The sequence below is a fragment of the Lithobates pipiens genome, unplaced genomic scaffold (genome assembly GCF_037356315.1).
Source record: "Lithobates pipiens isolate NorthernLeopardFrog02 unplaced genomic scaffold, aLitPip1_a1.2 Scaffold_22, whole genome shotgun sequence".
Taxonomy (NCBI): domain Eukaryota; kingdom Metazoa; phylum Chordata; class Amphibia; order Anura; family Ranidae; genus Lithobates; species Lithobates pipiens.
Window position 1 is genome coordinate 92,161,412 of NW_027507784.1, and position 18,419 is coordinate 92,179,830.

General features: G+C 45.1%; 2 long non-coding RNA genes, 4 other non-coding genes and 2 pseudogenes across 7 annotated transcripts in view; 7 read left to right on the forward strand and 1 right to left on the reverse strand.

Annotated features, from left to right (window-relative positions):
* Positions 1–18,419, reverse strand: part of LOC143923946 (uncharacterized) — a 281,712-nt gene that overhangs the window by 147,483 nt on the left and 115,810 nt on the right. The gene's annotated exons all lie outside the window — the stretch shown is intronic.
* On the forward strand, positions 7,131–16,837 carry LOC143923942 (uncharacterized). 2 transcript variants are annotated; one of them, XR_013261794.1, is made up of 8 exons: positions 7,131–7,235; positions 9,044–9,154; positions 10,596–10,663; positions 11,427–11,494; positions 12,282–12,349; positions 14,039–14,181; positions 16,367–16,425; positions 16,657–16,837. It is a non-coding gene; the product is annotated as an uncharacterized LOC143923942 (long non-coding RNA). The 2 variants fall into 2 exon arrangements; XR_013261795.1 differs by having other exon boundaries at positions 7,234–7,361.
* On the forward strand, positions 9,377–9,478 carry LOC143925862 (small nucleolar RNA SNORD89; annotated as a pseudogene).
* On the forward strand, positions 11,127–11,239 carry LOC143925856 (small nucleolar RNA SNORD89). The gene has a single exon (XR_013262076.1). It is a non-coding gene; the product is annotated as a small nucleolar RNA SNORD89 (small nucleolar RNA).
* LOC143925860 (small nucleolar RNA SNORD89) lies at positions 11,973–12,083 on the forward strand. The gene has a single exon (XR_013262079.1). It is a non-coding gene; the product is annotated as a small nucleolar RNA SNORD89 (small nucleolar RNA).
* LOC143925852 (small nucleolar RNA SNORD89) lies at positions 13,854–13,966 on the forward strand. The gene has a single exon (XR_013262073.1). It is a non-coding gene; the product is annotated as a small nucleolar RNA SNORD89 (small nucleolar RNA).
* On the forward strand, positions 16,084–16,181 carry LOC143925864 (small nucleolar RNA SNORD89; annotated as a pseudogene).
* Positions 16,474–16,584, forward strand: LOC143925863 (small nucleolar RNA SNORD89). The gene has a single exon (XR_013262081.1). It is a non-coding gene; the product is annotated as a small nucleolar RNA SNORD89 (small nucleolar RNA).

Genomic DNA, 18,419 nt, shown 5'->3' on the forward strand with positions numbered 1-18,419 from the left:
ACAAACGCTCTCCATCCAACCTCACTGAGCTTGAGCTGTTTTGCAAGGAAGAATGGGCAAGAATTTCAGTCTCTCGATGTGCAAAACTGATAGAGACATACCCCAAGCGACTTGCAGCTGTAATCACAGCAAAAGGTGACTCTACAAAGTATTAACGCAAGGGGGCCGAATAATTTTGCACGCCCCACTTTTCATTTTTTTATTTGTTAAAAAAAGTTTCAAAAATACAATAGATTTCGTTCCACTTCACAATTGTGTGCCACTTGTTGGTGATTCTTCACAAAAAATAAAAATTTTATATCTTTATGTTTGAAGCCTGAAATGTGGCAAAAGGTTGAAAAGTTCAAGGGGGCCGAATACTTTCGCAAGGCACTGTACCTAAACTCCTGAGGAAGCTCAAATGAGCAAAACATGTTGAGTGGTATTTTTTTTTGCATTAATCAATTGCTTTGTTCTGTACAAAAATTGATGTGGATAATTTTATTATATTGTATATTTCTTTGTAATAAAAAAAATATATATGGATATTTATCAAATATCTATCTACTTTGTTTTTTGACACCTTAAAAGGCCCGGGGTTTGTCTACCCCACTGCCCATTTTTCTGTTTCTAGACTGATTTTTTTTTTAAATATAATTTTTATTCCGGCACAAGAAAGGGTCATGCAGCACCTAAACATTACAAACATGGCTGTATTAAAGGACGCAGCCTCATCAGCTAAGTTGTCATGAATATTACAGTGTTTACTTTGCATCTGGTATTATATTGACAGCACTGTTACTTGTTTACATACAAGGACTCTAAGATAACACATCACTAACCAGCCGCTGACGGCTACCCTTTCTTTTCACTTTTTCTGTTAAGAAGTAAGAAGAGTTAATAGTTAGAGAAACAGTATAAAGAATAACTAAAAGAAGTAGAGAGAGAGATATAGCGGAAAAGAGCTAGGGGGAGGAAAGAAGAAGAGGGGGTGGGGATGGGTATAGGTCAAGGGGGTAAGGTATGGGGGGGGGGAGGGGGAGGGGTCATAGCTATGGGTCTGGTCCACATCCCTGTGTCTTTACTCCTAATCATCAGGTATCTGGACTCCCAGAAGGGCTTTCCCCTCTTCCGAGAAGATAAACCTATCCCAGAGACTCCATGTGTTCCTGAATACCTCCTGCCTGTCTTGCGATGAGAGGACCAGATCCTCCATTTTCTTAGTTTCCTCCACCTTCCTCAGCCAATGTGCTGTGGTCGGGGGGCAGGATTGTTTCCACAATTGAGGGATGCAGGATTTGGCTGCGTTGAGCAGATGTCGTAGGATCGATTTTTTATACGTTCTGACAGGGATTGATGAGAGGTGTAGTAGAAAGAATGCTGGGTCATCAGGAATCACGTAGTCTGTAAATTTTTGTGATCTAGACTGATTTTACTGTTTTGGGTTTAGAAACACTTAAGGACGTGGTGGCCAGCTTCGTGGCCCGCTCCTCAGCAACCAGCTATATACAGTGTTTTTGAAGGAAAAAAACCCCCCATAAAATGCATTTTAAAAATGCATTAGAAACGCAACACTTCCGTTTCTGGTGCGACTCCATTGAAGTCGACAATTTTTACAGTTTACACGTGTAGCGGCGGCTCCTGAAGAGCACGCGCTATGCATTTTTCAAAGTTAAAGTTATGCCTGAACTGCAGTTTGGTTTGGGTACAATTGTATAAATTTAGACTTCAGCATCAGTCTGACTGGACTGTGAGATGTTCAGCCTGGCCACAGGGGGCACTGTCTCTTCTGGCAGGCATAGAACTATGGTCTGGTTAGGTGCTTAAGTTACTCTCTCTCGGAGCCCGCTCAGTGGGAGTGGCACTCTCGCCGTGTTTTCTGGGAGAGGGTAGTTAAGATGCGGACATCACGTGGTTCGGGGTTCCAGTCCAGAATGATGTACTGACTTCATGGTCCTGGTCCTCCTGACCAGCCCCCAGGAAGGCTATGGCCTGGGGTGCAGATCCACCCGATTTGGATGCCTCGGGGCTGGCTAGCCCTAGGCAAGGAAACTAAAGGAGGATTCTGAGGTGGTTGGGTGACGTCTCCGGTTTGGGAGAGACCCAGTGACTTCAAGCATTCCAGGGGAGGACTCTTCAGAAGAAGAACACGTACAGGTTGGTTTCTTAGTAAGAGCCTGGAAGGGCTGAAGTACCCAAGATAATCCGGTCTCATGGATATCGCCAAGCTGGTTGAGAAATCCAGGTATCACACGAGTATTCTTCAAGTTTAGTTTCCCTACGTGTTCTACAACAACGTCTGTGGCAGAGACTTGTTCCTGAGTAAAATAATAAAAATAGTGTAGCGCTTCAATGGTAATAGATGTAGTCAACATAAATTATAAGGATAATCATATAACAGAGATCATATAAATGATATAGATGCCTAGAGAAAAAAAGTCCAAAATTGGGCACACATTCCACAATGTAGCTGGCACGGGGGTGACCGAACCGTCACAGAAGAGGAAGGAATCACACTAGGCGGATGTATTCATGTGAATCTGCTTGACTGTAAACATCAGGGAAAGTAGATAAATATTTCTTACCAACTCTGTTGGACTCACACAGTCGTATGACAGTTGAGTCTGAAAGGCTTGAGGTCACAATCTGGGACCAAGGAGTATAAGGAGGGAGGTCTGTTGAGCTGATGGAGGAACTCCAAACGGCTGTATGCCCGATAATGTATTTCTCAGATGGAACGTCAAGGTTGTTTGTAGTCCAGCTCAGACGCGGCCCGTTGCACTGGTACTCCAATCTCCCCCGAATGGGGAGGAGGATATTTGGGGGTTTAGACCAAAGAAACGGAAAAAAAGAAAAAGAAAAAAGGGCTCCACATGGTGCGGGTCAAACGGTATAAAAATGGTAATTTATTAAAGTCAAAAGGTTATTAATGACTTTGTGATCACAAAATAGAGTAAAATGAAATTAAAAGCAATGTAGGGTGCCAACAGCTAGCCCAACGCGTTTCGACACGTATGTCTTCATGCCCCTGTTGAAGACATATGTGTCGAAACGCGTTGGGCTAGCTGTTGGCACCCTACATTGCTTTTAATTTCATTTTACTCTATTTTGTGATCACAAAGTCATTAATAACCTTTTGACTTTAATAAATTACCATTTTTATACCGTTTGACCCGCACCATGTGGAGCCCTTTTTTCTTTTTCTTTTTTTCCGTTTCTTTGGTCTAAACCCCCAAATATCCTCCTCCCCATTCGGGGGAGATTGGAGTACCAGTGCAACGGGCCGCGTCTGAGCTGGACTACAAACAACCTTGACGTTCCATCTGAGAAATACATTATCGGGCATACAGCCGTTTGGAGTTCCTCCATCAGCTCAACAGACCTCCCTCCTTATACTCCTTGGTCCCAGATTGTGACCTCAAGCCTTTCAGACTCAACTGTCATACGACTGTGTGAGTCCAACAAAGTTGGTAAGAAGTATTTATCTACTTTCCCTGATGTTTACAGTCAAGCAGATTCACATGAATACATCCGCCTAGTGTGATTCCTTCCTCTTCTGTGACGGTTCGGTCACCCCCGTGCCAGCTATATTGTGGAATGTGTGCCCAATTTTGGACTTTTTTTCTCTAGGCATCTATATCATTTATATGATCTCTGTTATATGATTATCCTTATAATTTATGTTGACTACATCTATTACCATTGAAGCGCTACACTATTTTTATTATTTTATTTGCTGAACTTTGTTTGTTTTTGGTGTTGGCTGCTGTTTTGGCTGTTGAGGCCTTTACTTTACATATATCTAACTATAGCGCAGTGCTTTCCCCCTAATTGTAATTGTTCCTGAGTAAGCACCTTGTGGGCTACTAGGCCCTGTGAGAGAAGGACTGTCCAACCTGAGTGAACATCCAGTTGTGAATGGCTATTCTCTGGATGCAGTCAAAGTAAGCAAGTTCTTCAACATTTTGACTTTGACACTAAGTACCTAAATTTCCTTTCCAACCCTCTGATCCCATTTTAAGAGACTGTTTATTGTCTACGTTCTGCAAATAAAATCACTTTAAGTGGATCTGTTGTCAGTCTCTCGAGTTACTGGGCCATCTACCACGGGACATCCCCTAGACATGAAACGAGGAGAACAGAAGGTAACGGTAAGCCCAAATCTAACCAGCAGCTCCTTCGGGGGTAGTGCTACACACGCAAATCGCAATCTGCTGCAGGAAAAAAGTCCCTGACCTATTCCAAAAATGCACCGGCTGAAAAACGCATAGATGTGAACGTGTACCATAGGAAACCATGTTAAATGGACTGTAGTGCGTCTTTGAAATGAACAAAAGAGCACATAGGTTTGAACGTTTGGTAAATAAGCATTTAATCCGTGCAATGCAGGCCCAGCTCCACTGCGAGGGGGAATGTTCAGGTTTCCCAGAGTTCAGTTTTCATAAGCATTCTGAACTTCACTTCAAAATGTTCCAACTGCATGAATTCAAACTGATTTGTTTGCCATGATTGCTATTGCCTTGTATTGTTCCTCAATAAATCCTTGATAAGTAATGTGTATCTCAATCTTTATTGCTGTTTATTTCCCTCTCTGTACTGACACTTGGAAAGTAAAGTGATACATTTTAGCAATAAACTTTACACACCACCTCCTGAAGGCCAACCGTTTGGACAGGAGAAGGAAATGGGGATCACAGGCAGCAAGGCCCCCAACTGTCCCTTTTCTACAATCAGTTCACTCTTTGGTCTTCTTAATAGACCTCTATAAATGTAAGAGAACGTCTAGAAATGTATCTTTTGTCCGACCTCCCAATTATTACAGTACATCTGTTATAAAAGGGGAAAGTCTGGGAAAAGCCCAAAGGGGTTTGGTCATATATTGTGTTCTGCATATCTAGGGGGGGGCCTGGTGGGGGTTTCTCATCCCTGTATAACTGGTGGGGTCTAGCATTAATGTCCTTTCCTATACAGTGTCTTGAAAAAGTATTCATAACCCTTGAAATTTCCCACATTTTGTCATGTTACAACCAAAAGCGTAATTATATTTTATTGGGATTTTATGTGATAGACCAACACAAAGTGCCACATAATTCTGAAGTGGAAGAAAAATGATAAATGGTTTTCCATTTTTTTTTTTACAAATAAATATCTAAAAAGTGTGGGTGTGCATTTGTATTCAGCCCCCTTTAGGGCCGGTTCACACTGCAGGCGAGGCGAGGCGACTCCGACTTGCCTCGCCGTGACCTGCCGCGGCCTCAGCGGCGACTTGCAAATGACTTCTGTATAGAAGTCAATGCAAGTCGCCCCGAGGTCGCCCAAAAGTAGTACAGGAACCTTTTTTCTGAGTCGGAGCGACTCGAGTCGCTCCTCTCAGAACGGTTCCATTGTACAGAACGGGGGCGACTTGCGAGAGCGAGGCGAGTCGTGTCGCCTCGCATCGCCCGCTGTGTGAACCGGCTCTTACTCTGATACCTCTAACTAAAATCGAGTGGAACCAATTGCCTTTAGAAGTCACCTAATTAGTAAATAGAGTCCACCTGTGTGTGATTTAATCTCAGTATAAATACAGCTGTTCTGTGAAGCCCTCAGAGGTTTGCTAGAGAACATTAGTGAACAAACAGCATCATGAAGGCCAAGGAACACACCAGACAGGTCAGGGAAGTTGTGGAGAAGTATAAAGCAGGATCTGGTTGTAAAAAAAATATCCCAAGCTTTGAACATCTCAGGGAGCTCTGTTCAATCCATCATCTGAAAATGGAAAGAGTATGGCACAACTACAAACCTACCAAGACATGGCAGTCCACCTAAACTGACCGGGCCGGGCAAGGAGAGCATTCATCAGAGAAGCAGCCAAGAGGCCCATGGTAACTCTGGAGGAGCTGCAGAGATCCACAGCTCAGGGGGGAGAATCTGTCCACAGGACAACTATTAGTCGTGCTCTCCACAAATCTGACCTTTATGAAAGAGTGACAAGAAGAAAGACATTGTGGGAAAAAAAAAAACATAAGAAGTCCTGTTTGCAGTTTGCGGGAAGCCATGTGGGGGACACAGCAAACATGTGGAAGAAGGTGCACTGGTCAGATGAGATTTGAACTTTTTGGCCTAAAAGAAAAACGCTATGCGTGGAGGAAAACTATCACTGCACATCACCCTGAACACATCATCCCCACTGTAACACATGGTGGTGGCAGCATCATGTTGTGGGGGTGCTTTTCTTCAGCAGGAACAGGGAAGCTGGTCAGAGTTGATGGAAAGATGGATGGAGCCAAATACAGGGGAATCTTAGAAGAAAACCTGTCATTCAAGATATCCCTACAAAATTCCCCTTCCTTCACTCCTCATCCCCCCAAGTTATGTAGAGCTCTGGGCAGAGGAGTAGGTTTGCCACCTGTCCAGGATTCACCCGGACAGTTTGGGTTTTGAATCATGTGTCCGGGTTTCAGTCCACCTGAAATGCGGACACATTATACAGACCAGGCTATGGCTCCCCAAATGGCCCGAGATAGGCATACACAAATCTGTTGTCATCCGGGAGCTGCGGGTGGCTGTTTGGGGGCAGGTTTGACTGAAGGGTGGGGTGATAATGTCAGCAAGAGCAATTTGGCCACACCCACTGTTTGCCAAGGTGCGCTCTGTGCACTACATTACTACTCTCCTTGGGGCACCCAAATGTATCCCAGGTCTTTTATAATCCTATAGTGTTTACAGCAAAAAATAATAATAATAATAAAATTGCCCTGTGCTGCAAAAGTGTTCGGGTTAGGCTTGAAGAAACGGTGGCAATCCTACAGAGGAGCTGGGCCAGCACAGAGTAATGAGGAATGTGATGTGAATGAGAGGACAGTGCTACGGGATTTACTAGTCCATGATCTTCCTAGCAAGTTCATTGCACACTGCAAGTGATTTGCAAGAAAATAAACCATGAAGAGGAGAGGGCTGAGTAAGGATGGGGGCTGCATGTATGCATTTAAAATGTTTTGTTTACATTTTTGTGACTTTGCCTGCAATGTTAGTTGGATGAGAGCGTCCCAGTAACATTTTAGTGCGCCCCTATTTATCAAAGGATGGCAACAACGGTATTCAGAGGGCTCCGACAAAATGGCCGCCGAGGTACACATCCGCGGACACGTCACGTGACAATTCTGTGCCCCCTGCGCCTCCCCAATCTGCTGGATATAAGAGAAAGCCCGGGCTCGGACTAGTCACGTGACAACTTTGTCCAGTGGAAGATGGCGGCGCGCAGGAGAGCGTCGTGGGTGAGTTTTCCCGGGGCAGACAGGAGGGGGGACGGCGTGTACCGGTCCGGTGGCGAGGAGGAGGGGGGTGGCGCGGCGGCTTTAAAGCGGGATCTGTCCATCGTACGGTCTGGATTTGAGACGGAGGTTTGTGTTTTTTTTTTTTTTTAATGGAGACGAGTGCTGAGACCTCCCACGTGGGAGAGATTTGTACCGAGATCATCATCAGACTTTTGGGGCCGCAGATAACACTTGCTGCTGACCCAGGCCTTTTCTGGAACCTTTTTACTATTATTTTTTTTCTTTACAAGTTTAAATTTTGGTATTTGTTTTTGCTAGAAAATCCAACCCCGACAATTTCTAGTCATTTCTCTATGACCCTAGAAAATGGCGGTTGTTGCAGTATTTGTGCAGTGGTCTTTTAAATGCTTACCGCGTAACGTGTGTGTGTGTGTGTGTGTGTGTGTGTGGGTTTTTTTTTTTTTTTTTTTTTTTTTTTAACCACTTAAGGACTGGACCTTTTTCAAACTTCGTGTTTATAAGCTAAATGTTAAACGGGGGTGATCTTGTGGCAAATCTGCCACAGAGACCACTTTTATCTTGTAGCAGACCATGGGGATACCGGGGTTATGGCAGCTAGCTGCTACCATAACGATATCGGTCCCCAAAGTAGGGACCAACATCGGGGTGTGTGGTGGTCGGCACGTGGTTAATGTAGATGTATGTATTCTTTAAAGTGGTTGTAAACCCTTACAACCAACTTTGACCTACAGGTAAGCCTAGATTAAGGCTTACCTGTAGGTCCAAGAAATATCTCCTAAACCTGTACGGTTTAGGAGCTATTTACCCGAAGTCAGCCACCGCTGTCTACGGCACATGGCGATATGCCGCGGGAGTAACGTCATCGCGGCTCTGGCGAATCACAGCGCCGGAGCCGAGACCTGGAAGTTGCTCCGGGGTACATGGCAGCAGCGAAGAGGAAGACGGAGGACCGCTTCGGGGGCTTCGTTCTCAGGTAAGTTATTCATGAGCTAGTATGCATACTAGCTCATTATGCCTTTGCCTTACAGGGTGCGTGTGTTCCCCCCCCCCCCCCCCCCCCGTCGATTCCCTGCACCATAGGAACAGTCCTCGCAGATGTTGTGCCACGTGATTGTTCTTGTGGATGTCCTCCTGCCACCCTCCGGTGCTTCTACCATGGAGATTTCGGGTGGACTAGATGGTGGTTTGGAGACTGAGTGCGATGCTATGACGTTACGCCCGTCCTCCGCATTCAAATGGCGCCACCTTGGCTGGGAAGCCGAGATCGTTTATTTCAGGCTTGTCAGCCTAGAGGTGAGATGCGGGCTCTTATTGATCTCATATCTCACTGTAAAGAGGACCTGTCATGCCATATTCCTATTACAAGGGATGTTTACATTCCTTGTAATGGGAATAAAAGTGATCAAATTTTTTTTTTAGGTGTCCAACTAAAAGTAAAATTAACACTAAAAAAATGTAAAGCGCCCCTGTCCCCGTGTGCTCACACGCAGAAGCAAACGCATACGCAAGTCCCGCTCACATATGAAATCAGTGTTCAGACCACACGCATGAGGTATCGCGGTGAACGTTGGAGCGAGAGAAATAATTCTAGCCCTAGACCTGTAACTCTAAAGTGCAATTCTGAAGTGTGACATGTTGGTTATCTATTTACTTGGCATAATTTCATCTTTCACATTATGAAAAAAATTGGGCTAACTTTAATTCCCCCCCAACAACATTTTAGCTCGTCTTTACAACAAAGCTTTTTTTTTTTTTTTTTTTTTTTCTCTCTCTCCTCACTCTTGCAGGCTCCACAGGTTGATCACATGCTGACATCATGTAAATGCAGGATGCTGAGGGCTCGCCCACAACCCAGGGTCAGAAGGAAGAGGAAACTGCCAGCTGCAAGGAGTAAAGGGGTAAGGATTAGAGTTGAGCTTCAAGGCTGGCCATACGTTCTTGTACAATTACACCCCCCCCCCCCCCCCCCAAATACTTTTTTAGTTTGTATGCAATCAGTCAGGCCTTGCATTACATAGTTGAAGATAAAGCCTAAAGGAAACAGAACCAGAAAATTATATAATATATGGCTAGCTTTAATAGATGTATAGGTGGGGTGGCTGTGGAGCAGGTCCTAGTCTGCTGAGGAATGATGACCTTAAAGGCCGAATTGCAGTGTCCGCTGAGCAGATTTCTGTCACAATGACAAATCCCCTTGAAGCGAAATCCTATCTGACCTCAGCAGTCAGGTGACTCCGCCCACTGCAATGTGACCAGATAATCCAGAAGTGATCTCCCTGTGCGGTGGTCGGGTAGCGATACTCCTCCCCGAACAAGATTCTTCCCACCATGTCCATTGAGCCGTCTTTCTGCCCTCCACCGCACATGTATATGGAGCGATCACAACTGTTGTGCTCTGTACTTTCCATACAAACACGGCGCACCGAATCCAGTGTGCCCTCAGCCATTGAATAGCCAATTTGATGACAATTGGTGTTCAGACTGGTCCTGTCATCGTTGGACCACAAATATACATCCCTCTTCTTACAGGACTATGGCTGCCTGTGTCCTTTCTAGTGTCAGAACCACAGAAGGACAACCATCAGCTGACTACTTGCCATGTTCTCTAATGCTGTGCATCTTCAACAGAATAATATTATGCTTGCCTATTGAGTCCATTCGTCTGATCCTGCAGCCTCTACTCCCTTGTCAGTGAGCAGCTGGCTGCAGGTGATGGGAGGAAGTTATAACAGCTGGACTATGATGGCCTATGAGTGACGCTCCTGGAATTCACAGCTGTTAGCTGCTGTTCAGACACTGGGGATTCTGATGGTGCAGGACTTTATTTTGTGGGGCGAGGGAGGTTTTCATTGGACCCTTTCACACTTGGGCAATATTCTGGTGTTTAGAGCCAAAATGGCATCTAAAAGCTGCCCTCTCATACCACCCGAGTGCTTTGACATTGGGGCAGTGTGCTTGCGGGATGGGGGGGGGGAGAAAAGTCCCGCAAGCAGCATCTTTAGGGCTGTTTTGGGAGCGGAGTATACAGTGCTCTTGAAATGAATGGGCAGTGCTTTTTATGGATGGCCGGTAGCATTCAAAACTTGTAGCTTTGCACAGTCTATTGTATTATAACACATTTTGTTACAATCTGGCTTCTTTGGATTTTAAATGGTTTGGGATACATGCTTTTTGGGGTGTTTTGTAATTTCAGTATATAATTAGAATTTTGGTGGTGCAGGACTTTCTTTTGGGAAAATTTTTTCATGGAAAAAGTGGGAAGGTATTTTTCTAAGTTTACAGATTTAATGTAATCTAATGACCATTGTCTAACTTAACACACATTCTGCTTGTCTACAGGCTCCATAGGATGCGGTCACACCATTTCTGATGTAACTGGAAGTGAGCCATGTGGTCTAAATGATGAGGTGGGTGCACAAGGGAATGCTTCAGCACAAAAATGAGTGGTGTTTTTTTTTTTTTTTAAATACTGAATTGACATCGGTACTGGGTAGTTTTTGGATTAGTGGTCTTGCTGTAAAGCAGATTGATCTTCACCTTTATTTCCACTACACTTTTTTTTTTTTTTACTAACACTTGCGTGTCACTTGTATAGGCAAATTATGTGCTCTATGCTCGCCATGCCTCCTGGGATATTCACTTCCCATATGCCAAAACTTTTAGCCCTTCATTGACAGAGGGGGTAGGCCTTGTGGCGCATCATCGGCAAGCCTGCCAGCTGAACCCAGACGAGCAGTTGTCCATCTTGATGTCCTCGAACAAGAAGTTTGTGGCACGTGGGCTGCAGCGAAGAGCATCTCAGCAGGACAAGGCTGGGTGGTTGGGTATATAAAATGTTCAGGGATCAAACTAAAGGGGAAGTGACTATCTGCAGAGGAATGATGACATAAAAGGCCGAATTACAGTGCTGCCCTAAGCAGTTTGCTCTCAGTGGGTGGCATAATGACAAAAATCCCTGAAGCGAAACTTTAACTGACCTCTGCATAGTAACTAAACTGTCAATGGTTCCTTTTTTTTTTTTTTTTTTTTTTTTTTTTCTTTCCCCCCACTCTTGGTCACTGGTATAGTTCAGTTTTTATAAGATTACAGATTTAGCTTCCTGGATGCTCCTCTGTTTGGGATAATGGAATGGGCAATTTCTAACTTATCACACATTGTGCTTGTCTACAGGCTCCATAGGATGCAGTAACACAATTTGTGATGTAACCAGAAGTGAGCCATGTGGTCTGGATGACAAGGTGGGTGCACAAGGGATGCTTCAGAACTTTAAAAAAAAATCTGATTCAGAAGTTATTTGAAGAGCTTTGACATTGGTACGCTATAGATCTTGAATTGGTTGTGTTGCTTTTAAAGCGTATTGAGCTTCACCCTGAAATTAAGGTTCCCTTCTACCTTCCACTACACTTTATTTTTTTTTAAACCACTCAAGCCACTTTGCTAGGCGAATTATGTGATCCATGCCTCCTAGGATATGCACTTCTCCCAAAATGCATAGCCATTCATTGACAGAGGAGGGGACAGGCCTAGCAGCATGTCCTCAAAGCCTGCCAGCTGAACCCAGAGGAGCTGGCAGCCATCTGTCACACAAGACACTGGAGTGGGGGCTGCTGCAAAGAGAATCTCAGCAGGGCAATGCTGGGTGGTTGAGTATCTAAAAATGTGCACAGCATCGGGTCAGCGGATCAAAAAGGAAGTGGTGGTCCACTTAAGTTATCTGCAGAGGAATGATGACATAAAAGGCCGAATTAGTGTTGCCCTAAGCAGTTTGCTCTCATTGGGTGGCATGATGACAAAAACCCCTGAAGCGAAACTTTAACTGACCTCTGCATAGTAACTAAACTGCTGTTTTCCACAAAATGGGTGCTGACCCCCCACATGGATTCCAGCTTTAGAGTAGGGCAGAATGGAACATCCTCACTGTGTATAGTTCTGTTTTTATAAGTTTACATATTTGGGTTCCTGGGTGCTCCTCTGTTTGGGGTAATGGGCAATGTCTAACTTTTCACACATTCTGCTTGTCTACAGGCTCCATAGGATGGGGAGACACCATTTCTGATGTAACCAGAAGTGAGCCATGTGGTCTGGATGACAAGGTGGGTGCACAAGGGATTCCTTCAAGAGGAAGTAAACCCTTCCAAACAACTTGGACCTACAGGTAAGCCTAGATTAAGGCTTACCTGTAGGTCCAAGCAATATCTCCTAAACCTATATGGTTTAGGAGATATTTGCCCGAAAATGGGCACCGCTGTCTACGGCGCATGCGCCGTAGACAGCGGCGCGCAGGCGCACTAAATGCGGCAAATCCATGAATGGATTTGCCTAATTTGTCGACTCCCGTGCGCATGCGCGGGAGTGACGTCATCGCGGCTTCGCCGAGTGGCAGCGGCGGAGCTGCGAGACGCGACTCCTGTGCGCGGGAGTGATGTCATCGCGGCTTCGCCGCTGTGATTCGTCGGAGCTGCGAGACGCCACCAGCAACATGGATGCGGCGGACTACAGGGATCAGCGGCGACTTCGCTGGCTCCTGTGTCAGGTAAGTGACACATAATGAGCTACTATGCGATGCATAGTAGTCCATTATGCTTTACCTTTGCAGGGAAAAAAAGAGGAAGTAAACCCATCAGGGTTTACTTCCTCTTTCAGCACTTATAAAAAACAGGTTCATAAGGGATTTGAAATGCCAGTTTTGGAATGGGTGAATAACAGTGTAGTTCTTAGCGTGGTTGTAAAGGCAGAAGATTTTATTTTATTTTTTCATTTTATGCATTGAGATTAAAGCAGCCTGTGTGCAGCAGGCCTTCTAATGCTTTACATGAGCCCCATCTCATTCCAGCGAATTTGCACAAGAGACTCTGCTGTCCGGGAGTCTCCCTCTGCATTGGCTGAGACAGCAGTGAAGTGCGATTGGATCCCGCTGCTGTCAAAGTCAGTAAGGGGGTGGGGCCAAGGATCCATGTCTGCACACAGGGAGCTGCGGCTTGGCGCGGGTGCCCCAATAGCAAGCTGCTTGCTTGTGGGGGCACTCAAGAGAAGGGGAACCAGAGAATTGGGGCTCCTCTGCGCAAAACCACTGCACAGAGCAAGTTAGTAACTTGTTTACATATAACAAACAAGACTTTGATATCACTTTACGTCCCGCCAGTAGTGATGGGCTGAAGATGCCTGCTGCGACTGATTGGTGGGAGCCACGATATCACTCCTGCGTGCGGGAGCTGCCATTCACAGCATGGGCTCGGAAGGAATGTCACCTGTGGGCTGTTGGGGTGTGTGTGCGCCAGGGATGTCGCTAGCTGCATGTAATGAAAATCTAAACCTGTACAGTTTTTAGGTGATATTTACATTACCTATAGGTGCATGTCAGCAGAAGTTTACTTCCTCTTTAAGCCTCAAAGACACTCCATGACTAGACTTATAAACAAAGGACAAGGCCTGGGCTTCTCACCTTTGTTCAACATGTGCCGTCCTATCTTGGAGCTGGGCTCAAAAGAACTTGTCAATCTATGCCATTTGCTGTCCTGTATTAGAGCTTGGCTCAAATGGAAGGATCATGTGACAGACTGTTACTTCTCTGACCAATGTTTCTGTTAGAGACCATCTGCAGAGGAATGATGACATAAAAGGCCGAATTACAGTGCTGCCCTAAGCAGTTTGCTCTCATTGGGTGGCATGATGACAAAAACCCCTGAAGCGAAACTTTAACTGACCTCTGCATTGCAATTAATAAACTTCCAATGGTTTCCAAAGATGAGTGCTATAAAGTGCTTTGTGTTTCAATCTTCCAGGTACAAGAGAAGCAGACAGGTACTGTTGTAGATATTGGACCTTCTGGGCTATCGAGGATTATCTTTGTGCCCCCCCCCCCAATCGCCTGTAAAGTGGCTGAAAATTAACCAGAGAATGTCTGCGGTATTCTGTGCAGAACCAGGTACGACTCCTTCATTGGACAACAGACTGTGTGCTTTGCTTCCGAAACGCTTTTTATTTTTTTTCTGCTAATAGTAATAAAATATCTTGTGACTTAACCTAATTACATGCTGTTTTAAAGAAATAATATTCAATCAATAATATTGATTTCTCAATTAATTGAGAGAATTTAGCAGCTTATTTACTAATCGGCGGTATATAGCAGTCTTGTGACTGGTGTCTGGTTAAAGCTTGTAGGCGTCTTAATTCGCCTGACCCTCTGTCTGAACAGTGCTGATTGGCCCTGTGCTGATCCAAAGCTCTCTTCTATCAGCAGATGGTTTAGGGCAGTGATGGCGAACCTTGGCACCCCAGATGTTTTGGAACTACATTTCCCATGATGCTCGTGCACTCTTCAGTGTAGTGGAGCATCATGGGAAATGTAGTTCCAAAACATCTGGGGTGCCAAGGTTGGCCATCACTGGTTTAGGGGGACAGTGGAAGAAGGGAGGATCGAACGGCCTTTACACAACAGAATATTAACCCCTTAGGTTCCACAGTGAGCATCAAGCATGCTTTACTGTATATGCAGACGGATTTTACTGTTGTGGGTTTAACAATTTAATCGTGGGGGGGGGTCCCACTTGCATGATATTTGTGTAGCTTGTGCATGCACCTAGGCATATTGCATAACTGTTATGGAAATTCTACAGTTTGGGCATGGCTGTGTGGCTGTTGCCTGGAAAGACTAAACGGCTTGCATGCACAGATGCTACTCATTTTGCTGAGTTCCATGAATTCCGATTTATATTTACTGTATGACAATTGGTGACTGCAGAAATGTCTCGCCAATGTTGGAACAGCTGTAATGCGTTCTACATTTGTTTGGAGTACACACTTAAGCCTCAAAGGCGCAACATGACTAGACTTGTAAAAGCATATGAAGTGTACTATGGCTGCAAGATTGATCAGGACAAGGCCTGGGCTCCTCACCTTTGTTATGCAGTGTGTGTCGTCTGTCTTGGAGCTTGGCTCAAACTTGGCAGTCCTGTCGTTTGCTGTAAAATGATATGGTGAGAACAGACGGCTCACATCACATGATGGATTGTTCTGTGACCAATGTTTCTCTGCTAAAAAAAAAAAAAAAAAAAAAATATCCTGGACTGTCGGCCATGAGACCAGTGCCATGACTTCAATCTGCCATTACCAGAGCAGTGAAGTTTAGATGGAATTGATTCTGCAATGCACCAGCCTGGAGAATGGTGAACTGGGTGTGTCTGGTGAGCCTCCTCTTATAACGCAATCAGAATATTTAACACTAGTTGGTGTTTGGCTCTAATTTTACTTTAAAGCAGAACCTCACTGAAGAATAAGTTCTGTGTCATGTGCATGCACATTGGGGCACTGGCTGCAAAGCCACAAGCGATGCAGCCAGCTTCCCACAGTAAACCTACTGGCACCAGGGACCCAAATACTGGTGGTGAACAGTCCCGGGTAAGGACTGCACTGGATCGCTTTAACAGGTAAGTGTCTATTCGTAATTGGAACTGAGCTTTGACATCAGTACTATATAGATCTTGAATTAGTTGTGTTGACTTAAAGCGGATTGATGTTCACCCTGAAATTGAGGTTCCCTTCCGCCAGAGAAATTTTTGTTGAACAAAAAAAACACACACTTGCAAGTCACTTGGCTAGGCAAATGTGATCCATGCGCACCATGTCTCCTGGGATATGCACTTCTCCCAAAATGCATAACCATTCATTGAGAGAGGAGGCAGGCCTAGCAGCATGGCAGCCATCTGTCACACAAGATTGTGGAGTGGGGGCTGGTGCACAGAATCTCAGCAGGGCAATGCTTGAGTATCCAAAAAATGTGCACAGCCCAGCATTGGGTAAGCAGGGATCAAAAAGGAAGCGGTCCTCTGCAGAGGAATGATGACATAAAAGGCCGAATTACAGTGCTGCTCAGTGGGTGGCATGATGACGAAAACCCCTGAAGCGAAACTTTTAACTGACCTCTGCATAGTAACTAAATGACTGCCAATGTCTTCCAAAAATGGAGGGGGGGCGCCCCCATGGATTCCAGGGAAGAATGGAACATCCTCACTGTGTATAGTTCGGTTTTTAAAAGTTTAAGAATTTGGGTTCCTGGGTGCTCCTCTGTTTGGGGCAATGTCTAACTTATCACACATTCTGCTTGTCTACAGGCTCCATAGGATGTGGACACCATTTCTGATGTAACCAGAAGTGAGCCATGGATGACAAGGTGGGTGCACAAGGGATTCCTTCAAAGTGGTGATCCGTTTTGTTATCTGCATAGGAATGATGACATAAAAGGCCGAATTACAGTGCTGCCCTAAGCAGTTAAGACTCTGGGTGGCATGATGACAAAAACCCCTGAAGCGAAACATTAAATGACCTCTGCATAGTAACTAAAGTGCTAAATTCTGGAAGCCACTGGCAGTTAAAGTGCTATTTATTTATTTTTTCCTCCCAGGTAGAAGAGTACCAGACCTGAGACTGTTGTCGATATTGGACCTTCTAAGCTAACAAGGATTATATTCTATTCCCTTCTCTAAAGTGGCTGAAAGTTAATCAGAATGTCTTCAATATTTTGTGTATAACCCAGTATATGGCTTCCTTCACTGGACAATAAAGATTTTGCTTCCAGAAACACATTTTTTGGGTTTATTTTTGGCTGCTGATCGTAACAAAATGTGTAACTTGACCTATTGCATACAGTTTAATAGCTTCTGGGCTTAATTTTTTTTATTTTTTTTCTTCTCAATTTGTCTTAAGCTTTATTTTTTTTTGCTTGCATTATAAGATTAGTGTAGCTCATGCATGCACCTAAGCATATTGTGTAACCATTGAACTGGTACAGTTTGGGTGTGCCTAGGCTGGATGCTGCCTAGAAACGCTAAGACAGCTTGCATGCACATGCTACTTTTGTGGAATTTATTTTTGTGCAGGTGCATAGTGCAACCTCCAGCTGTTGCAAAACTACAAGTCCCGTCATGCTTGAGGCTGTCAGTCTTGCTATGGGACTTGTAGTTCTGCAACAGCTGGAGGTCAGCTAATTGCATATCCCTGGCATAGTGTCTATGTACATGGAATTTACAAATCTAAGCCAGTTAGATTTGCTGTAAGACAATTGGTGATGGCAGAAATGTCACAACAGCTGTGATGCTTTCTGCAACATTTGTGGCAAATACACGCTTAACCTGCATCATGACTAAACTTTCTATTCTAAAGCAGGGGGTCTCAAACTGGTGGCCCGCCAGCTGTTGCGAAACGACAAATCCCATCATGCCTCTGAGTCATGTATTTTTATTTTATTTTTTAAACCACTTAAAGAGGAATTCCACCAAAAAAAAATATTTAAAAGCCAGCAGCTATAAATACTACAGCTGCTGACTTTTAATAAATGGACACTCACCTGTCCCGGGTTCCAGCGATGCTGGCAGCCGAGGCCAATCGATCTCTCGGCTGCTGTAGTCACCATTCTAGGTGAGGGAATCAGGAAGTGAAGCGAATCGGCTTCAGTTCCCGGTTCCCTACTGCGCAAGCCGCGCCGCGCAATAGGAAATCTGCACGCTGTCACTGGGACCCGTGTGTGTCCCAGCAGACAGCGCGGCAGGGCAGGAAATGGCGTAGACTCCCACGGGAGTCTATGCCCGGAAGTGGGTGAAAATACCTGTCTTTGACAGGTATCTCCACCCCCCCTCCCCCCCTGAAAGGTGTCAATTGTGACACCGGAGGGGGGGAGGGATCCGATCAGCGGAGGTTCCACTTTAGGGTGGAATCCCGCTTTAAGGACTGCCTCATGTAAATATACGTCCTCTTTTTGAAGAGGGATATCTCGGTAACGGCAGCAGCTGCTGCCACAACCGAGGTATACCTCTTTTACAGGAGGCGGTCCTGTGTACGAAAGCAGTGGTCTCCACGGCGGGTTTGCTGCCAGATCACCGTTATCAGCGGCGGGAGAGGTGCCACCCCCCCTCCCGCGCATTTCGCCACTTACCAGAGCCGTCGGTAGCGGCGGAGGCGATCGGGTCCTGTCGATGGCTGGGTATGGAGACGAGTGAGGCTAAGATGGCCCGCCACTCGTCTCTATAAGAGGTATTGTAAGGGTAGGGAGAGTCACCCTTTAAGTTTTTATACTCTTCTTATTACATTTAGACTCTGCTTGAACAGATATTTACTGAAGTTTAGTGACACACCATGCTTTGCAAGTTACTTCTGAAGTCTACAAAAAAG